Below are 21,578 nucleotides of genomic sequence, written 5' to 3' on the forward strand. Positions count from 1 at the left end.
CAGAGTGTGAGGAAAGTGTCACCTGCAGTTGGGCAGCAGGCACTGTTGCTTTTCCGTGTTGCCGGAGTCTGCCTTTGCTTTCTGTGCTTTGTGGAGAAGGAGGCATTACCCTGCATAAATGTAAAGACACACCATTAGTGCAGAGTGCGCGCAGAGTGTGAGGAGAGTATGAGCTGCAATTGGGCAGTAGACGCTGTTGCTTACCCGTGTTGCCGGAGTCTGATCTCGCTTTCTGTGCTTTGAGGAGAAGGTGGCGTTACACTGCAAAAATACAGACACACCATTAGCACAGAGCACGCGCAGAGCGAGAGGAGAGGGGAAGGAGAGTGTGAGCTGTATTTCGGCAGTTCAGCGAGGTGAGGAGTGGAGAGCCTCAGTGCCAAGGAAATCAGCACCGCTGTGAACTGCTACCCGGCGGAGAGCTAAGGAGCATTAAGGTGCGACTTTTTATTTACTTTACTACATGTAACCTGCTACACCAAGGGCATTCTGCCTTCTATGTACGATCTGCGAAGACACTGATGTCGGTGTAACTGTGAAGGTGCACTACCCCCACAAACCTGGAAATGACAATTGATGTGCCTTTACTGTTCTCACCCCTACACCGGGGGAGGTCCATCAGCGCAAGGGAATACTGTAGAGGATGGACTGGGAAAGGAATTTATGACTTCTGGCATTCAAACACACATGAACAGTTTAGACAATTTAGGGAATAATGCAGTAATTAAAAATAAATAAAACAATATGAATAATGAAATTACATCCTTCTTTATGCCACTCTTGTCAGGAACAAACCCTACATTACCTGGCTCCTTGCCATACATTAGTGAACGCCTGGTTCCTTTTAGAGAGTCGGAGGAGCTGACCCCTGCCAAGCCAGCAGATTCACACATCTTCTTTGTTTGTGGGCTACAGGACAGCATTTTCGAATGAAGTCCTGCTCAGTGTTTTGGATCAAACTGAAGAACAACTGGACCTTGAGAATGACCCTGAGATCAGCCCTTGTGAGAGCACGTTGGACATAATAGAAGTCTCAATACACAAACCTGGGACCTCTCTTCTTAATTGTATGTCCACGGAGACTGTCGGCAAGGCTCAGACTAGTGGACAGCCGGCTCTCTGAAGGGACAGGTATAATTATAATTGTTTTATTATAACGTGCTTAATACCGAAGCGGTTTCGAAGCACAGACCCTGGATTCAAACCTGTGTTGCTCTGCGTCATCTTGTTTCCAAAATGATCACGTTACCACTGAGATATCCTACCCATGCAGTATCACCTTGGATAATCCAATAAAGAAAATTAACCAAGTCACATGTGCCCTGGTGAATTTGTATGAGGGGCTCAAAAAGGAATCAAAGAAACACACATTGCCACTAGTGTAATTGCTGTTTCAATTTAATCACACTGGAGTACAAATTAAATGACTTTTTGAGTAATAAAACTTCAAACTCTGAAACCTTGCCCAATGTGCCCAGAGATATTCTGATTAATGATGAAGAAAGAAACAGCATTGAGAGGCAAAGCCCTAGTCACAGAGCGCCTAGGAAATGGACTTCCAGGGCTCCTATATCCCTTCATTCAGAAATTATAAGAGACAGAGCCGCTAGCTGCTCAATGGATAATGAGGCAAATCACATAAAAAAGGGTTGCAGTGTTGCAGAAATGGGTGTCAGCCAAACAGTCCTGGGTGTACAGAATCATTATTGGTGGAATCAGCTGTTGGTGACCGTATGGACACATCTTTGGACAAGTCCCAGGAAGGGTAGCTGAAAACCCAGAGGACACCGAAGATCGGGTCCCCAAATTGACTCAACATAGTAAAATAGACAGAAAGCCATTGGGCAAAGTTAAGGCTGAAGCAAAGTGGTGTGAGGAAAAGAAGGGAAAAAATAAGCCAAGACATAAGTAAACCCAGATTTCCTCCCAGAAATTTCTGCAAACTTTGTTAAGACAACCTTTGGTGATGACTTCTCTTCAAAGTGCTCCAAAGAAAAAAATGAATATACAAAGAAAGCGGGTTGTAACACTCCAAAATGGAGAGAGCAAGGATGTGATTGGGCCTGGAATTGTCCCCCTTAACACTCCGCTCACCATACTATACGGGATAGTGAGTAGGGGTTTGCAGGGGACACCCTGCAGCACACCCGAGAAAAATTAAATAAATAAAAAAATAAAAAATAAAACGGGGGCTACGGCAGTGTCCGCCGCAACACCCCTCTCACTACATTGTACAGTATAGTGAGTGGGGGCTGCAGGGGACACCCCCGCAGCACACCTGAGAAAAATAAAAAAAAACAGGGACTGCGGGGGTGTCCCTTGCAACACCCCGCTCACTATGCTTAAAAGTATAGTCAGCAGAGGTTGCAGGGGGAAACCCCTGCAGCCGCCCAAAAATGAAAAAAAAAGAAAAGGACCCTGCAGCGCCGGCTCCCGATCACGGAAGTAAAAGGGAACCGGCGCCGCAGGGACACAGCACGTCTTAAAGGGTAAGTAGGATGTGCGTGAGGGTATGTTGGGGGTGTAGGTGGGGGTGTGTTGGGGGTTTGGGTGGGGGTGTGTTGTGGGTGTGGGTTTGTAGGGGTTTTAAATGTATGTTTGCATGGGAAATGTACGAACCTTTTGTGGTGACTACATTTCTCATGCAAACTTTTCCATCCCAGACATTTCCATGATGGAAAAATCACGTAGATCTGTTACATTTGAGCATCCAAATGCTATTGAAGAAAGTAGTCCAGCTGAGGACGTGGCACATCGGTCCTCAGGATCCATATTTCAACCTGCTGCCTTTTTCTGCCAAAGACTCTGGGAGAACTCCATTGTTCGGGCAAGCATGTGGTCCCTTATGGAACTTGGCCCCAGAATGCAAGTGTAAAGTGTATAGCATCTTAAAAAGGTCAAAAGGTCCTGACTCGAAGAGGGATGCAGACTTAGGTGAAATAGGTTTACCTAACAGGATGTTGGCTCACATGGTCTCAAGACTTGGTTATATTTATTCACACTATAACAATACACGTATACGTTTGCTTGAGAGTTTACTAGTCGGAAATGGAGATTACATACTCAATAGATCCAACATTTTAAGCCTGTTAAGAGAAATACCAAATTTGTCGACCTTATTCTATAGAGACCTAGAAAGTGTGAATTAGATTGATTTGAATAGAACGTACCACTCCATTATGTTTATACATTCTAAAATAGAACTGGATAAAATCTTTGGCGAATTGCAGTCACTGAAACTTTTAGGCTTCAACCTAACCATCTATGAGTACCCTCTCAGCAAAGACGGGGCAGGTGGTACACTGCCTAGTGAAATCCGAGTATCCATCGATCCAAGTGTAGAAGCAAAAAGAGAGATGTACTGGACTATATATTTGTGGGCAAGTGGCCTTTTAGTCATTGTGATTCATTGGAGATAAAACGCTCGGCTCATAGCAATCACTGTATGTTAATTGCCACCTTTAAAATGAAATCTGTTCAGTGTAAATATGTTGGTCCCATGGACTTGATGAACAACCAGGCAGAAAGCCGGTTATCATGGAATCTACGCAAAATGAAACAAATTAATGATGCATTGTTTGACTCTCTTGAAAATAATTTGACAAGGAAGATGAAAACTTTCACAGTGAATCACTTTGAACTATTTGTGGATGAGCTCGTAAAATTGGCTATTCCATCTGTGAAGTCTGCTGCCTCCAAACTGCAGAAGAAACACTTACAGTCCTTTGTGGGGAAAAAAGTCGCCAGCTGACATCGCAGATTAAAGAACTGAAAGGTATAGATGATCTGACCTGGAAACATGTGTATTCAAGATTAGGAAAGTCAAACAATACTACAAAAATTGGGTAAGAGGTAACACATTGTGTATATACCAGAGGGATGCTGAAACAATGCTAGGAATGCTAAAAATAAAAATACTATGTCATTCTGGCACTTAATGCCAAGGAAATGCCCTTTAGTTCAGAGCAGAATGACTCCCCCGGCTGTCAGGTTAGCAGAGAGATTAAGAGTGGAGGAGCGAGAGAGAGTGAGACTGGTAAACGATGGGGTTGAGAACGGGTGACAAAGGTAGAGCCGTGCCTCCTACCGCTAGAATAGAGTATAGATTGCGAATGATAGTGGAAAATCAAGAGGAGAGAAATTTAGAAGAAGCACTGAGACTAGCGCGGGAAGAGGTAGTACTGTTGGGCCAGCAGAAAAATGAAGAGCAGGAAGAAGGGATGTAGATGAAGGGAGGTGGAGGTATAGACAAGTTCTCATTAGGCTTGATAATTCAGTCATCAAAGGTGTCTACGTAGACCTTGAAGAGGAAAATGCTGCTAACCTGAACAGTGGGAACGAGTGGCAGAATACTGCGGTAGTGCCAAGTATGCCTCTGTACCCATGTAAAGGCCAAGGGATGTGGTAGAAGAGAACGTGGAGAACGAATGGGAATCGGATATTGAGCAGGAAGGACAGGGTGCAGCAGCCGTAGCGTACACTCCAGCAGCAGCTCTACAGAAATCACACTGTGGTGTCTTAGGACACACCGTGGTGTTTGTATGGCCATACTTAGAAGTAAGGGGAAGAGTAAAAGCGAGGGTAACTTAATTTCTGTTGCTCCAGAAGGGACAAGGAGAGGCATATTGTGTCCCATGGTCGCACATGGACTGGAATACGTTTATGAAGACACTCGCTAACTGAAGGGTCAGGGAAGTGGATTTATGCGTTGGAAAAACAGACTGCCAATGTAAGGTTGGCCATAGGGGACATGAAAAGCATATGCATGGCTCTAATGGGGGAATGATCAAACAGACTCTGGCCGTGATCAGTGTTGTGTAATGCTTTGCTGTGTGTTATGTGCAATGTGAGGGCAGGAAATGTGTTGTGTATGGCTTGGCTTTGCAGAAGGAATGTTGTGATGTCATGTGGAGTGTTTATGCCTGAGTGATGGAATGCATGGGTGAATGTTCTAACCAGGTCAGTTGGTTAGCCCTCTGCCTGGGTGATGGGCCTCCAGTGTTTCTGTCCTATTAATTCAACTTACTTAAGAACTATGTAACTGCTTGTGAAGGTATCCTGAGAAGCTGTAATAAACCTTACAAGTATATCTAAGAAGGCTTGAGAGTCACTTTACTACAATGGCGACGAGGGTGGTTTTTTAAAAGAAGAATTTACGCGTAAAACAGATGAAAAACTGGTGCCCTGCTGCGGGGGGTGCAGGAAGGAAGAGAAAAGGACAACACTGCCCCCAAATGAAGTAAGGCCCATCACCCAGAGTGGAAAAAGGGGGTGGTGGAGAGCAGAGTCCAGGTGCTGACATAGGATGTGCCCCATAACTGGAGGAATAGGCTGCCCATGAACCAAGGGGAGCTGACTCCTGGTGTGGACAAGGAGGCTGTCCCATACCCTGGAGAAAGGGAAGTCATCCCATGAGCAGGAGTTAGGGGGGGGCTTGAGTTCCATAAGCGGGAGAGGGAGAAACTATCTATTGGTGAGCTGGATTATTCTGGAGAAACACGAGTTCGTAGATATCAGTGTTAGTTTGCCGGACTGTAAGCAATACGTCCTCGTGAATGATTAAGAGCAACTGTAAACTGTCTATGTGAAGAACTGTCTGGAAGCTCTCCTAATGGATTATAATCTTCCGGGATAAATATACTGAGTAGTTGGTGCTTGACGCTGATACGAGTGTAGCACAGCACCGGTGACGGTTGTGTAAGCGCAGTCCGTGTTGGCCTGAGGTCCAGCTGTCAATGGTGACGTCAGCATGCTTCTACAGGAGTTGGTGAAAGCGTGGAACGCTGACATGATTCCATGTCCATGCTTACGGATTACCGGACCGTCTTACTTGTTGTGAGGGACCGCAGCTGGTGCTGCTAAGGTTCAGAAAAAGGAAGATGAGACTTCTGAGCAAGGGAGCGAAGGGTTTAGATAGAAGCGCACACCTATAGTAAGTAAGATTAGTAAAGAGATTCGAGGATTATGTTGTATAAACTTTTAGGTGCGGGGGGGAAAACTGAGGTCATGGCACAAGACCCCGACAATAAACAGTAAACAGAAAGAGGATTCAACTTGGGAACCCTCCCGTCCCCTGCACACTTTCAAATGTTTGGATTAATCCAATACAGTTGTTTAAACTGCGTTATATGCATTGTACATACATTTGTTTCTAACACATATGGTCAGACACAGGAGTGTGAGATAAAAAAATATATATCTTTATAGTCAGGCTGTATTATTTTCAGCAAGAATTATAGTTCAGACAAAGATTATTTACAGTGCATAGAAACAGTATCAATAGATAAAGCTCAAATTGAAGAAAAATGGAGTCCAAATTGATTAGCGACGCGTTTCGAGGAAGTTCTCCTCTTCTTCATAAGGCCACACTTGGACTCTTAATGTAAAAGGAAAGCATAAATTCAGTAAAGAGAATTTTGTAAGCACAATGCATAGACTGTTCATGTCATATTAAATGTATACAGTTAAAAAATAAATGGTTTTAATTGTATTTAGAACATTAATCTGTCCCTAAAAAATAGGGAATTGAAACAATGTAACATGTTCTAATATGTATTGTAATTCATGCAACATTATAAGATTAACTAGGTTGCCCCTGCTCGAGAGAGGGGCTGAAGGTCTACTGAAGCATCTTTTCCTGCAAAATTAACTGTATAACGTCCATCATACTGTGATTTAGTAGAGTACTACCTCTAATGGGATCTATCACGTGGATGGTGAAACATAAGCTAAAGAAAATTAAATATGTAGGTAAAACAACACACAGATAGTTCTTAGGCTATATCAATCTAATATGGAAGAAATACAAAAATCGTTACCTCTGTGAGTAGAAAGTGTCGGAAACAGAGAACCGGACGGAGCGGTGAAAATAGATAGACAGTCTTCGTACACCAGTTGGTTCCTTAAAACATGGCTAATTCCCAAAAAGATACCAGAAATCTAAAGAAAACAAAGCCTGATCAATGCCAAGCTCAATGTTCAAACGTAACAGTCATAGGTGTGAGATAAAAAAAATTGAGTAACATACCCAACCAGAATATGGAGGGCGGAAAATAATCAATACAGCGGCCCACATAAGGATGTAGAACTTAAGTATCCCGCCGTCACTACAGAGGTGCCTCAGTATGTGGGAATTCTGTCATACGAATAGCCAAACTGAACAGGAATGAAGTCCTGATTAGTATAATATACCTAGCAATCTGATATGAAGTAATGGAAACATAATATGGTGTTTAATCAAGGCAAAAAATGTAAAGAATTACCGTATTCTCAAAGCTGATGTGCAACTGATGTCAAGATTGTGTGGCCGGTCAACAGCTGAAGAATCCGGCAGTAATAGGTCAGTTAAAGTATCAACTAAAGAAAGTGTAAGGAAAACAGAAAAAAAAGGAATCATGAGACTAAGGAACTATTTCCCTGGTCCCTAGATAGATAAATGCACATGCATTCACGCTTACCTGGAGCATAGGAGGGCAATCCTGAACAGAGTCTGTTCAGCCGAGTGGCTTGTTGTTCACAAACCATGGAGACTACATGTGACCATGGAGATAAATAGAGGACTGAAGTAATAGGTAAAGAAAAAGGACTAAGAAGTAAATGGGCCTCAAGGTCGGCCATCTTGGAACGAGGTTATATTGTAATGAAGGTGTAGATCTCTAGGCATTCAATGACAAGAAGTAACTTAAATCGGGAAGCGTAAAGGTGCGTAACTAAATAAATTAAAAAGAAAAAATTCATACAGTACAGAAACCTATTGTGCGATGTAAATCGGACATAACAAATACTAGTCCGCACATCGTAGAACGGGGAGAGGAAAGTTGAGAAAAATAGTGTACCATGTGAAATAGAGTCGAAATTAGCAATGACAAAGGGTCTTGAATCGAACGAAACGCTCGGATCTTAAAAGGGAAAAAAATAGCACGGAAAAAATGAATATAATATTCAGATTATCTGGCTAAGGTCATTTAATGACCATGTGTAACCTATCAGTTCAAAATAGGTGGATCACATGGATTCACATTATGCAGGGAGAGGGAAAAAAAACCTTAAATCTCTCTCTCATTGCATGGACAACCTAGTGCAATATAGCAATCTCAATGGGGTAAATGCATTTATTTTACAAAAGATCAAAATTAAATGTGATAAGTATAACAGAATGACAAACAATGAAAATTAAGAATAAGAACAATTTTTACACTGTGTTTACAGGCAATTATTTTTATGGCAACCATCTACTAGTCTCAACAAAGTAGTGCCTTAGATCACAGTCAGACACAGGAATAGCAATGTGACTCTCAATTTTATGTTGAAGATCAATCATTCCTTATTGTCAAATTCAAATCACAGAAAACAGTTCAATGTGAAATCCTCATTTAGACCCCAGGGCTGTAAAGAGCTTAACTTATCAATCCAATAAGCTTCTCTTTGTAGTAAGAGTGACTGATAGTCACCTCCTCTTGTAGGTCGTTTAACAACTTCTAGCACCTGGTATTTTAGTTGGGCAATTGTATGTTTTTGCATGTTGAAGTGGCGAGCTACCGGTGAGTATTGATTATTACATCTTATGTTCGACTTGTGTTCGGACAGTCTTGATTTAACAGGTCTTTTGGTCTGTCCTACATACACTTTGCCACAAGGGCACTTCAACATATATATGACACCTGATGTCAGACACGTAGAATAGTCTCTTAATTTGATTTTTTGACCATTCCTGGGGTGAGTCACTACATTACCTTTGATTGTGTTATTACAGTGTATACATCCTAAGCAGGGGAAGGTGCCTAGTTTTTTGGTAGCTAGGAAAAGTTGTTTCTCCTTTGGTACTCTTTCAGCTTTCACCAGTTTGTCTCTTATATTTTTACCCCTTTTAAAACACATCATTGGTGGTGTGGGGAACAATTCCAATAGAGTTTGATCATTATGAAGAATATTCCAATGTTTCTTTATACTTTTTGTGATCTGAAAACTCTGTCTTGAGAATTTTGATATGTATAAAAGTGGGGTGTCTTTAACCTCCGATTTAGGTTTCAGTAAATCTGTACGGGGGATCTCTGAAGCTCTGTCTTTGGCAATTTCCAAAATTTCTGGTGGATAGCCTCTGTTCTGAAATTTACTAACAAGATTTGTGCATTCCTTATCTAGAACTTCTGGGTCAGAAATTATTCTTTTCAGGCGTAATATTTGACTATATGGTAGACTTTGGAGCATCGCCCTCGGGTGGAAGCTGGAATAGTGAAGCAGATTGTTTACATCAGTCGGTTTGTGGTATATAGACGTAGCTATCTTATTGTTAACAATGCTTAAGTTAACGTCAAGAAAATGTAAATAAGGGTTACCAATCTCAATAGTAAATTTAATCCTAGGATGCACTAAATTGAGGTATTCAAAAAACTGGTCCAAATCATCTCGTGTGCCACACCAAATGCAGAAAATGTCATCAATAAACCTCTTCCAGGTTAAAATGTATGCTGCCCATGTGGGATGTTCCAGTACATGCTGACTTTCGAACTGAAACATAAAAGTATTAGCGTACACGGGCGCCATCGATGATCCCATCGAGGTACCCGATGTTTGTAAAAAGTATTTGCCCTGATGTCTAAAATAGCTATTGTAGAGGATTAAGTTTAGTAGCTCCAGAATGAATTGAGGATTACCTTTCACACCTGAATTGTTAAGTAACAACCATTCAACAGAATCTATACCTTCACTATGGGGTATTGAGGTATATAAGCTACATACGTCCAGGCTGAATAGTATGCAGTCTTCACTGATAGCTGAAAAGTCTTTAAGTCCATTAAGGAAGTCTGTTGTATCCTTTAGGTATGTGGATGATGCCTGTATAAGCGGTTGTAGTAATCTGTCAATGTAGACTGCCAGTGGGTCGAAGATACTTTCTGTCCCAGCAACAATCGGTCTGAGGGGTGGATTTTGTTTATCTTTGTGAATCTTAGGGAGCCCATAAAAGACTGGTGTAATCGGATGGGAATTAGTGAGATATTGATGTGTTTTATCATTAATCCATTCGTTTTCTTTGGCTTTTAACAGAGTATTGTTAATTAGTTCTCTGATTTCTGGTAGCGGGTCCCTATCTAGTATGGCATAGGTGTCTGTATCGCTAAGGAGTTCAATGCATCTTTTGACATAAAAGGATGTATCCATGATTACGATTGCTCCCCCTTTGTCAGCCGGTTTGATCGTAATGTCTTCACTTTTCGCCAATTTATCTATTAGATCTAGTTGGCGATTTTTGATATTAATGGGTGTTTTTCTTCTATAGTCAATTCTGCTTAAATCTTGTAGGACACTCTTCTCAAATAAATTCAAAATTGAATTTTGTACCTGTGGGTCAAATGTACTCTTGGGACGTATTACCAGTAAATCACTTTCTGGTAGTCTAGATTCCTTTTCAGGTTGCGAGTCAAAGAAAATTTTAAGTCTTAATTTTCGCATCAATCTGTGTAGACAGATTTTTTCTTGAAATAATGAAGTATTACACGTAGGAACAAACGATAATCCTTTGTTCAAAATGTTAAGTTGTTCTATTGAAAGAATCTTACTGGAGATATTCACCACTAGATTATTGTCCTTTATTTGTTTCTCGTTTTTGTTTGTGGCTTTCTTCCCTCTCCGGGTCTTTCTCTTATGCCTAAAAAAGCCCCCGTTGATGTATAAGGTTCAGCGTCTTTATTAGTTGGAGATGTGGACACCCCTGGTCTATTGGTGTCTTCTGTTTGTTCACGTTCACTAGTGCGGTCTGTGGAAGGCCTCTGGATGGGTTCACCAACACTGCTGTCGCTACTGTTACCTGAGTTTGCGAAGTTAGAGTCTTGTTGGTTATTACGATTAAAATTTCGCTGTCGGTAATATTCTTGCCAATTGTATACTATATCATTGAGATAGTCAAAGGTGTCTCTTTTAAATTTTCTCAATTTCCTCTGTTCAATTTCAGTCTTATAGTTTGCCAATTTCAGGTTGATATCCTCTAGTATCTCAGAGAGATCTTTTGCCGATTTAAATTTAGATATTTGGTCTTGAAGAGTTTTAATTTCAGAATCAATAGTTACAAGGGATTTTGACAGCTCCTCAATAGTTAGTAGTATAAGGTCCAAAGAACACTTATTCAAGATCTGGTCCCATTTTTGTACAAAAATCTTATTTTCACTACAAAGTGTTGGTCTTAGGTAAACCCTCAGACCTCTGGGAATTTTCTTAGCTTTATAATATTCCACTAGTGTGCTAGCATGTAATTTTTGGGAGATCTCACGTCTAATGAGTTTTTCTAGTTTCTGAATAGTTTTTTCGGGGTTGTCTTCACTTTGTAAAGTTTTTTCAGTATCTTTGATGAGACCTAAGATACGGGTTGCTTCTTCTGCACTGAAAGCTAGTGTTGTGGCGTGCTTGTCGGTTAGCTCATTTAACCTTGAGAAGGACATTCTAAAGTTAAGTAGTTAGTTGAGTTAAATGTGGGTGCACCCTATGATTTGTGCCACACTAGATGACTAGTGAACAAAATAGCGAAGGGTTTAGATAGAAGCGCACACCTATAGTAAGTAAGATTAGTAAAGAGATTCGAGGATTATGTTGTATAAACTTTTAGGTGCGGGGGGGAAAACTGAGGTCATGGCACAAGACCCCGACAATAAACAGTAAACAGAAAGAGGATTCAACTTGGGAACCCTCCCGTCCCCTGCACACTTTCAAATGTTTGGATTAATCCAATACAGTTGTTTAAACTGCGTTATATGCATTGTACATACATTTGTTTCTAACACATATGGTCAGACACAGGAGTGTGAGATAAAAAAATATATATCTTTATAGTCAGGCTGTATTATTTTCAGCAAGAATTATAGTTCAGACAAAGATTATTTACAGTGCATAGAAACAGTATCAATAGATAAAGCTCAAATTGAAGAAAAATGGAGTCCAAATTGATTAGCGACGCGTTTCGAGGAAGTTCTCCTCTTCTTCATAAGGCCACACTTGGACTCTTAATGTAAAAGGAAAGCATAAATTCAGTAAAGAGAATTTTGTAAGCACAATGCATAGACTGTTCATGTCATATTAAATGTATACAGTTAAAAAATAAATGGTTTTAATTGTATTTAGAACATTAATCTGTCCCTAAAAAATAGGGAATTGAAACAATGTAACATGTTCTAATATGTATTGTAATTCATGCAACATTATAAGATTAACTAGGTTGCCCCTGCTCGAGAGAGGGGCTGAAGGTCTACTGAAGCATCTTTTCCTGCAAAATTAACTGTATAACGTCCATCATACTGTGATTTAGTAGAGGTTATATTGTAATGAAGGTGTAGATCTCTAGGCATTCAATGACAAGAAGTAACTAGTTAATCTTATAATGTTGCATGAATTACAATACATATTAGAACATGTTACATTGTTTCAATTCCCTATTTTTTAGGGACAGATTAATGTTCTAAATACAATTAAAACCATTTATTTTTTAACTGTATACATTTAATATGACATGAACAGTCTATGCATTGTGCTTACAAAATTCTCTTTACTGAATTTATGCTTTCCTTTTACATTAAGAGTCCAAGTGTGGCCTTATGAAGAAGAGGAGAACTTCCTCGAAACGCGTCGCTAATCAATTTGGACTCCATTTTTCTTCAATTTGAGCTTTATCTATTGATACTGTTTCTATGCACTGTAAATAATCTTTGTCTGAACTATAATTCTTGCTGAAAATAATACAGCCTGACTATAAAGATATATATTTTTTTATCTCACACTCCTGTGTCTGACCATATGTGTTAGAAACAAATGTATGTACAATGCATATAACGCAGTTTAAACAACTGTATTGGATTAATCCAAACATTTGAAAGTGTGCAGGGGACGGGAGGGTTCCCAAGTTGAATCCTCTTTCTGTTTACTGTTTATTGTCGGGGTCTTGTGCCATGACCTCAGTTTTCCCCCCCGCACCTAAAAGTTTATACAACATAATCCTCGAATCTCTTTACTAATCTTACTTACTATAGGTGTGCGCTTCTATCTAAACCCTTCGCTATTTTGTTCACTAGTCATCTAGTGTGGCACAAATCATAGGGTGCACCCACATTTAACTCAACTAACTACTTAACTTTAGAATGTCCTTCTCAAGGTTAAATGAGCTAACCGACAAGCACGCCACAACACTAGCTTTCAGTGCAGAAGAAGCAACCCGTATCTTAGGTCTCATCAAAGATACTGAAAAAACTTTACAAAGTGAAGACAACCCCGAAAAAACTATTCAGAAACTAGAAAAACTCATTAGACGTGAGATCTCCCAAAAATTACATGCTAGCACACTAGTGGAATATTATAAAGCTAAGAAAATTCCCAGAGGTCTGAGGGTTTACCTAAGACCAACACTTTGTAGTGAAAATAAGATTTTTGTACAAAAATGGGACCAGATCTTGAATAAGTGTTCTTTGGACCTTATACTACTAACTATTGAGGAGCTGTCAAAATCCCTTGTAACTATTGATTCTGAAATTAAAACTCTTCAAGACCAAATATCTAAATTTAAATCGGCAAAAGATCTCTCTGAGATACTAGAGGATATCAACCTGAAATTGGCAAACTATAAGACTGAAATTGAACAGAGGAAATTGAGAAAATTTAAAAGAGACACCTTTGACTATCTCAATGATATAGTATACAATTGGCAAGAATATTACCGACAGCGAAATTTTAATCGTAATAACCAACAAGACTCTAACTTCGCAAACTCAGGTAACAGTAGCGACAGCAGTGTTGGTGAACCCATCCAGAGGCCTTCCACAGACCGCACTAGTGAACGTGAACAAACAGAAGACACCAATAGACCAGGGGTGTCCACATCTCCAACTAATAAAGACGCTGAACCTTATACATCAACGGGGGCTTTTTTAGGCATAAGAGAAAGACCCGGAGAGGGAAGAAAGCCACAAACAAAAAAGAGAAACAAATAAAGGACAATAATCTAGTGGTGAATATCTCCAGTAAGATTCTTTCAATAGAACAACTTAACATTTTGAACAAAGGATTATCGTTTGTTCCTACGTGTAATACTTCATTATTTCAAGAAAAAATCTGTCTACACAGATTGATGCGAAAATTAAGACTTAAAATTTTCTTTGACTCGCAACCTGAAAAGGAATCTAGACTACCAGAAAGTGATTTACTGGTAATACGTCCCAAGAGTACATTTGACCCACAGGTACAAAATTCAATTTTGAATTTATTTGAGAAGAGTGTCCTACAAGATTTAAGCAGAATTGACTATAGAAGAAAAACACCCATTAATATCAAAAATCGCCAACTAGATCTAATAGATAAATTGGCGAAAAGTGAAGACATTACGATCAAACCGGCTGACAAAGGGGGAGCAATCGTAATCATGGATACATCCTTTTATGTCAAAAGATGCATTGAACTCCTTAGCGATACAGACACCTATGCCATACTAGATAGGGACTCGCTACCAGAAATCAGAGAACTAATTAACAATACTCTGTTAAAAGCCAAAGAAAACGAATGGATTAATGATAAAACACATCAATATCTCACTAATTCCCATCCGATTACACCAGTCTTTTATGGGCTCCCTAAGATTCACAAAGATAAACAAAATCCACCCCTCAGACCGATTGTTGCTGGGACAGAAAGTATCTTCGACCCACTGGCAGTCTACATTGACAGATTACTACAACCGCTTATACAGGCATCATCCACATACCTAAAGGATACAACAGACTTCCTTAATGGACTTAAAGACTTTTCAGCTATCAGTGAAGACTGCATACTATTCAGCCTGGACGTATGTAGCTTATATACCTCAATACCCCATAGTGAAGGTATAGATTCTGTTGAATGGTTGTTACTTAACAATTCAGGTGTGAAAGGTAATCCTCAATTCATTCTGGAGCTACTAAACTTAATCCTCTACAATAGCTATTTTAGACATCAGGGCAAATACTTTTTACAAACATCGGGTACCTCGATGGGATCATCGATGGCGCCCCTGTACGCTAATACTTTTATGTTTCAGTTCGAAAGTCAGCATGTACTGGAACATCCCACATGGGCAGCATACATTTTAACCTGGAAGAGGTTTATTGATGACATTTTCTGCATTTGGTGTGGCACACGAGATGATTTGGACCAGTTTTTTGAATACCTCAATTTAGTGCATCCTAGGATTAAATTTACTATTGAGATTGGTAACCCTTATTTACATTTTCTTGACGTTAACTTAAGCATTGTTAACAATAAGATAGCTACGTCTATATACCACAAACCGACTGATGTAAACAATCTGCTTCACTATTCCAGCTTCCACCCGAGGGCGATGCTCCAAAGTCTACCATATAGTCAAATATTACGCCTGAAAAGAATAATTTCTGACCCAGAAGTTCTAGATAAGGAATGCACAAATCTTGTTAGTAAATTTCAGAACAGAGGCTATCCACCAGAAATTTTGGAAATTGCCAAAGACAGAGCTTCAGAGATCCCCCGTACAGATTTACTGAAACCTAAATCGGAGGTTAAAGACACCCCACTTTTATACATATCAAAATTCTCAAGACAGAGTTTTCAGATCACAAAAAGTATAAAGAAACATTGGAATATTCTTCATAATGATCAAACTCTATTGGAATTGTTCCCCACACCACCAATGATGTGTTTTAAAAGGGGTAAAAATATAAGAGACAAACTGGTGAAAGCTGAAAGAGTACCAAAGGAGAAACAACTTTTCCTAGCTACCAAAAAACTAGGCACCTTCCCCTGCTTAGGATGTATACACTGTAATAACACAATCAAAGGTAATGTAGTGACTCACCCCAGGAATGGTCAAAAAATCAAATTAAGAGACTATTCTACGTGTCTGACATCAGGTGTCATATATATGTTGAAGTGCCCTTGTGGCAAAGTGTATGTAGGACAGACCAAAAGACCTGTTAAATCAAGACTGTCCGAACACAAGTCGAACATAAGATGTAATAATCAATACTCACCGGTAGCTCGCCACTTCAACATGCAAAAACATACAATTGCCCAACTAAAATACCAGGTGCTAGAAGTTGTTAAACGACCTACAAGAGGAGGTGACTATCAGTCACTCTTACTACAAAGAGAAGCTTATTGGATTGATAAGTTAAGCTCTTTACAGCCCTGGGGTCTAAATGAGGATTTCACATTGAACTGTTTTCTGTGATTTGAATTTGACAATAAGGAATGATTGATCTTCAACATAAAATTGAGAGTCACATTGCTATTCCTGTGTCTGACTGTGATCTAAGGCACTACTTTGTTGAGACTAGTAGATGGTTGCCATAAAAATAATTGCCTGTAAACACAGTGTAAAAATTGTTCTTATTCTTAATTTTCATTGTTTGTCATTCTGTTATACTTATCACATTTAATTTTGATCTTTTGTAAAATAAATGCATTTACCCCATTGAGATTGCTATATTGCACTAGGTTGTCCATGCAATGAGAGAGAGATTTAAGGTTTTTTTTCCCTCTCCCTGCATAATGTGAATCCATGTGATCCACCTATTTTGAACTGATAGGTTACACATGGTCATTAAATGACCTTAGCCAGATAATCTGAATATTATATTCATTTTTTCCGTGCTATTTTTTTCCCTTTTAAGATCCGAGCGTTTCGTTCGATTCAAGACCCTTTGTCATTGCTAATTTCGACTCTATTTCACATGGTACACTATTTTTCTCAACTTTCCTCTCCCCGTTCTACGATGTGCGGACTAGTATTTGTTATGTCCGATTTACATCGCACAATAGGTTTCTGTACTGTATGAATTTTTTCTTTTTAATTTATTTAGTTACGCACCTTTACGCTTCCCGATTTAAGTTACTTCTTGTCATTGAATGCCTAGAGATCTACACCTTCATTACAATATAACCTCGTTCCAAGATGGCCGACCTTGAGGCCCATTTACTTCTTAGTCCTTTTTCTTTACCTATTACTTCAGTCCTCTATTTATCTCCATGGTCACATGTAGTCTCCATGGTTTGTGAACAACAAGCCACTCGGCTGAACAGACTCTGTTCAGGATTGCCCTCCTATGCTCCAGGTAAGCGTGAATGCATGTGCATTTATCTATCTAGGGACCAGGGAAATAGTTCCTTAGTCTCATGATTCCTTTTTTTTCTGTTTTCCTTACACTTTCTTTAGTTGATACTTTAACTGACCTATTACTGCCGGATTCTTCAGCTGTTGACCGGCCACACAATCTTGACATCAGTTGCACATCAGCTTTGAGAATACGGTAATTCTTTACATTTTTTGCCTTGATTAAACACCATATTATGTTTCCATTACTTCATATCAGATTGCTAGGTATATTATACTAATCAGGACTTCATTCCTGTTCAGTTTGGCTATTCGTATGACAGAATTCCCACATACTGAGGCACCTCTGTAGTGACGGCGGGATACTTAAGTTCTACATCCTTATGTGGGCCGCTGTATTGATTATTTTCCGCCCTCCATATTCTGGTTGGGTATGTTACTCAATTTTTTTTATCTCACACCTATGACTGTTACGTTTGAACATTGAGCTTGGCATTGATCAGGCTTTGTTTTCTTTAGATTTCTGGTATCTTTTTGGGAATTAGCCATGTTTTAAGGAACCAACTGGTGTACGAAGACTGTCTATCTATTTTCACCGCTCCGTCCGGTTCTCTGTTTCCGACACTTTCTACTCACAGAGGTAACGATTTTTGTATTTCTTCCATATTAGATTGATATAGCCTAAGAACTATCTGTGTGTTGTTTTACCTACATATTTAATTTTCTTTAGCTTATGTTTCACCATCCACGTGATAGATCCCATTAGAGGTAGTACTCTACTAAATCACAGTATGATGGACGTTATACAGTTAATTTTGCAGGAAAAGATGCTTCAGTAGACCTTCAGCCCCTCTCTCGAGCAGGGGCAACCTAGTTAATCTTATAATGTTGCATGAATTACAATACATATTAGAACATGTTACATTGTTTCAATTCCCTATTTTTTAGGGACAGATTAATGTTCTAAATACAATTAAAACCATTTATTTTTTAACTGTATACATTTAATATGACATGAACAGTCTATGCATTGTGCTTACAAAATTCTCTTTACTGAATTTATGCTTTCCTTTTACATTAAGAGTCCAAGTGTGGCCTTATGAAGAAGAGGAGAACTTCCTCGAAACGCGTCGCTAATCAATTTGGACTCCATTTTTCTTCAATTTGAGCTTTATCTATTGATACTGTTTCTATGCACTGTAAATAATCTTTGTCTGAACTATAATTCTTGCTGAAAATAATACAGCCTGACTATAAAGATATATATTTTTTTATCTCACACTCCTGTGTCTGACCATATGTGTTAGAAACAAATGTATGTACAATGCATATAACGCAGTTTAAACAACTGTATTGGATTAATCCAAACATTTGAAAGTGTGCAGGGGACGGGAGGGTTCCCAAGTTGAATCCTCTTTCTGTTTACTGTTTATTGTCGGGGTCTTGTGCCATGACCTCAGTTTTCCCCCCCGCACCTAAAAGTTTATACAACATAATCCTCGAATCTCTTTACTAATCTTACTTACTATAGGTGTGCGCTTCTATCTAAACCCTTCGCTATTTTGTTCACTAGTCATCTAGTGTGGCACAAATCATAGGGTGCACCCACATTTAACTCAACTAACTACTTAACTTTAGAATGTCCTTCTCAAGGTTAAATGAGCTAACCGACAAGCACGCCACAACACTAGCTTTCAGTGCAGAAGAAGCAACCCGTATCTTAGGTCTCATCAAAGATACTGAAAAAACTTTACAAAGTGAAGACAACCCCGAAAAAACTATTCAGAAACTAGAAAAACTCATTAGACGTGAGATCTCCCAAAAATTACATGCTAGCACACTAGTGGAATATTATAAAGCTAAGAAAATTCCCAGAGGTCTGAGGGTTTACCTAAGACCAACACTTTGTAGTGAAAATAAGATTTTTGTACAAAAATGGGACCAGATCTTGAATAAGTGTTCTTTGGACCTTATACTACTAACTATTGAGGAGCTGTCAAAATCCCTTGTAACTATTGATTCTGAAATTAAAACTCTTCAAGACCAAATATCTAAATTTAAATCGGCAAAAGATCTCTCTGAGATACTAGAGGATATCAACCTGAAATTGGCAAACTATAAGACTGAAATTGAACAGAGGAAATTGAGAAAATTTAAAAGAGACACCTTTGACTATCTCAATGATATAGTATACAATTGGCAAGAATATTACCGACAGCGAAATTTTAATCGTAATAACCAACAAGACTCTAACTTCGCAAACTCAGGTAACAGTAGCGACAGCAGTGTTGGTGAACCCATCCAGAGGCCTTCCACAGACCGCACTAGTGAACGTGAACAAACAGAAGACACCAATAGACCAGGGGTGTCCACATCTCCAACTAATAAAGACGCTGAACCTTATACATCAACGGGGGCTTTTTTAGGCATAAGAGAAAGACCCGGAGAGGGAAGAAAGCCACAAACAAAAAAGAGAAACAAATAAAGGACAATAATCTAGTGGTGAATATCTCCAGTAAGATTCTTTCAATAGAACAACTTAACATTTTGAACAAAGGATTATCGTTTGTTCCTACGTGTAATACTTCATTATTTCAAGAAAAAATCTGTCTACACAGATTGATGCGAAAATTAAGACTTAAAATTTTCTTTGACTCGCAACCTGAAAAGGAATCTAGACTACCAGAAAGTGATTTACTGGTAATACGTCCCAAGAGTACATTTGACCCACAGGTACAAAATTCAATTTTGAATTTATTTGAGAAGAGTGTCCTACAAGATTTAAGCAGAATTGACTATAGAAGAAAAACACCCATTAATATCAAAAATCGCCAACTAGATCTAATAGATAAATTGGCGAAAAGTGAAGACATTACGATCAAACCGGCTGACAAAGGGGGAGCAATCGTAATCATGGATACATCCTTTTATGTCAAAAGATGCATTGAACTCCTTAGCGATACAGACACCTATGCCATACTAGATAGGGACCCGCTACCAGAAATCAGAGAACTAATTAACAATACTCTGTTAAAAGCCAAAGAAAACGAATGGATTAATGATAAAACACATCAATATCTCACTAATTCCCATCCGATTACACCAGTCTTTTATGGGCTCCCTAAGATTCACAAAGATAAACAAAATCCACCCCTCAGACCGATTGTTGCTGGGACAGAAAGTATCTTCGACCCACTGGCAGTCTACATTGACAGATTACTACAACCGCTTATACAGGCATCATCCACATACCTAAAGGATACAACAGACTTCCTTAATGGACTTAAAGACTTTTCAGCTATCAGTGAAGACTGCATACTATTCAGCCTGGACGTATGTAGCTTATATACCTCAATACCCCATAGTGAAGGTATAGATTCTGTTGAATGGTTGTTACTTAACAATTCAGGTGTGAAAGGTAATCCTCAATTCATTCTGGAGCTACTAAACTTAATCCTCTACAATAGCTATTTTAGACATCAGGGCAAATACTTTTTACAAACATCGGGTACCTCGATGGGATCATCGATGGCGCCCGTGTACGCTAATACTTTTATGTTTCAGTTCGAAAGTCAGCATGTACTGGAACATCCCACATGGGCAGCATACATTTTAACCTGGAAGAGGTTTATTGATGACATTTTCTGCATTTGGTGTGGCACACGAGATGATTTGGACCAGTTTTTTGAATACCTCAATTTAGTGCATCCTAGGATTAAATTTACTATTGAGATTGGTAACCCTTATTTACATTTTCTTGACGTTAACTTAAGCATTGTTAACAATAAGATAGCTACGTCTATATACCACAAACCGACTGATGTAAACAATCTGCTTCACTATTCCAGCTTCCACCCGAGGGCGATGCTCCAAAGTCTACCATATAGTCAAATATTACGCCTGAAAAGAATAATTTCTGACCCAGAAGTTCTAGATAAGGAATGCACAAATCTTGTTAGTAAATTTCAGAACAGAGGCTATCCACCAGAAATTTTGGAAATTGCCAAAGACAGAGCTTCAGAGATCCCCCGTACAGATTTACTGAAACCTAAATCGGAGGTTAAAGACACCCCACTTTTATACATATCAAAATTCTCAAGACAGAGTTTTCAGATCACAAAAAGTATAAAGAAACATTGGAATATTCTTCATAATGATCAAACTCTATTGGAATTGTTCCCCACACCACCAATGATGTGTTTTAAAAGGGGTAAAAATATAAGAGACAAACTGGTGAAAGCTGAAAGAGTACCAAAGGAGAAACAACTTTTCCTAGCTACCAAAAAACTAGGCACCTTCCCCTGCTTAGGATGTATACACTGTAATAACACAATCAAAGGTAATGTAGTGACTCACCCCAGGAATGGTCAAAAAATCAAATTAAGAGACTATTCTACGTGTCTGACATCAGGTGTCATATATATGTTGAAGTGCCCTTGTGGCAAAGTGTATGTAGGACAGACCAAAAGACCTGTTAAATCAAGAC

The sequence above is a fragment of the Ambystoma mexicanum genome, chromosome 3p, assembly GCF_040938575.1.
Source record: "Ambystoma mexicanum isolate Mex_15411 chromosome 3p, UKY_AmexF1_1, whole genome shotgun sequence".
Classification (NCBI taxonomy): Eukaryota; Metazoa; Chordata; class Amphibia; order Caudata; family Ambystomatidae; genus Ambystoma; species Ambystoma mexicanum.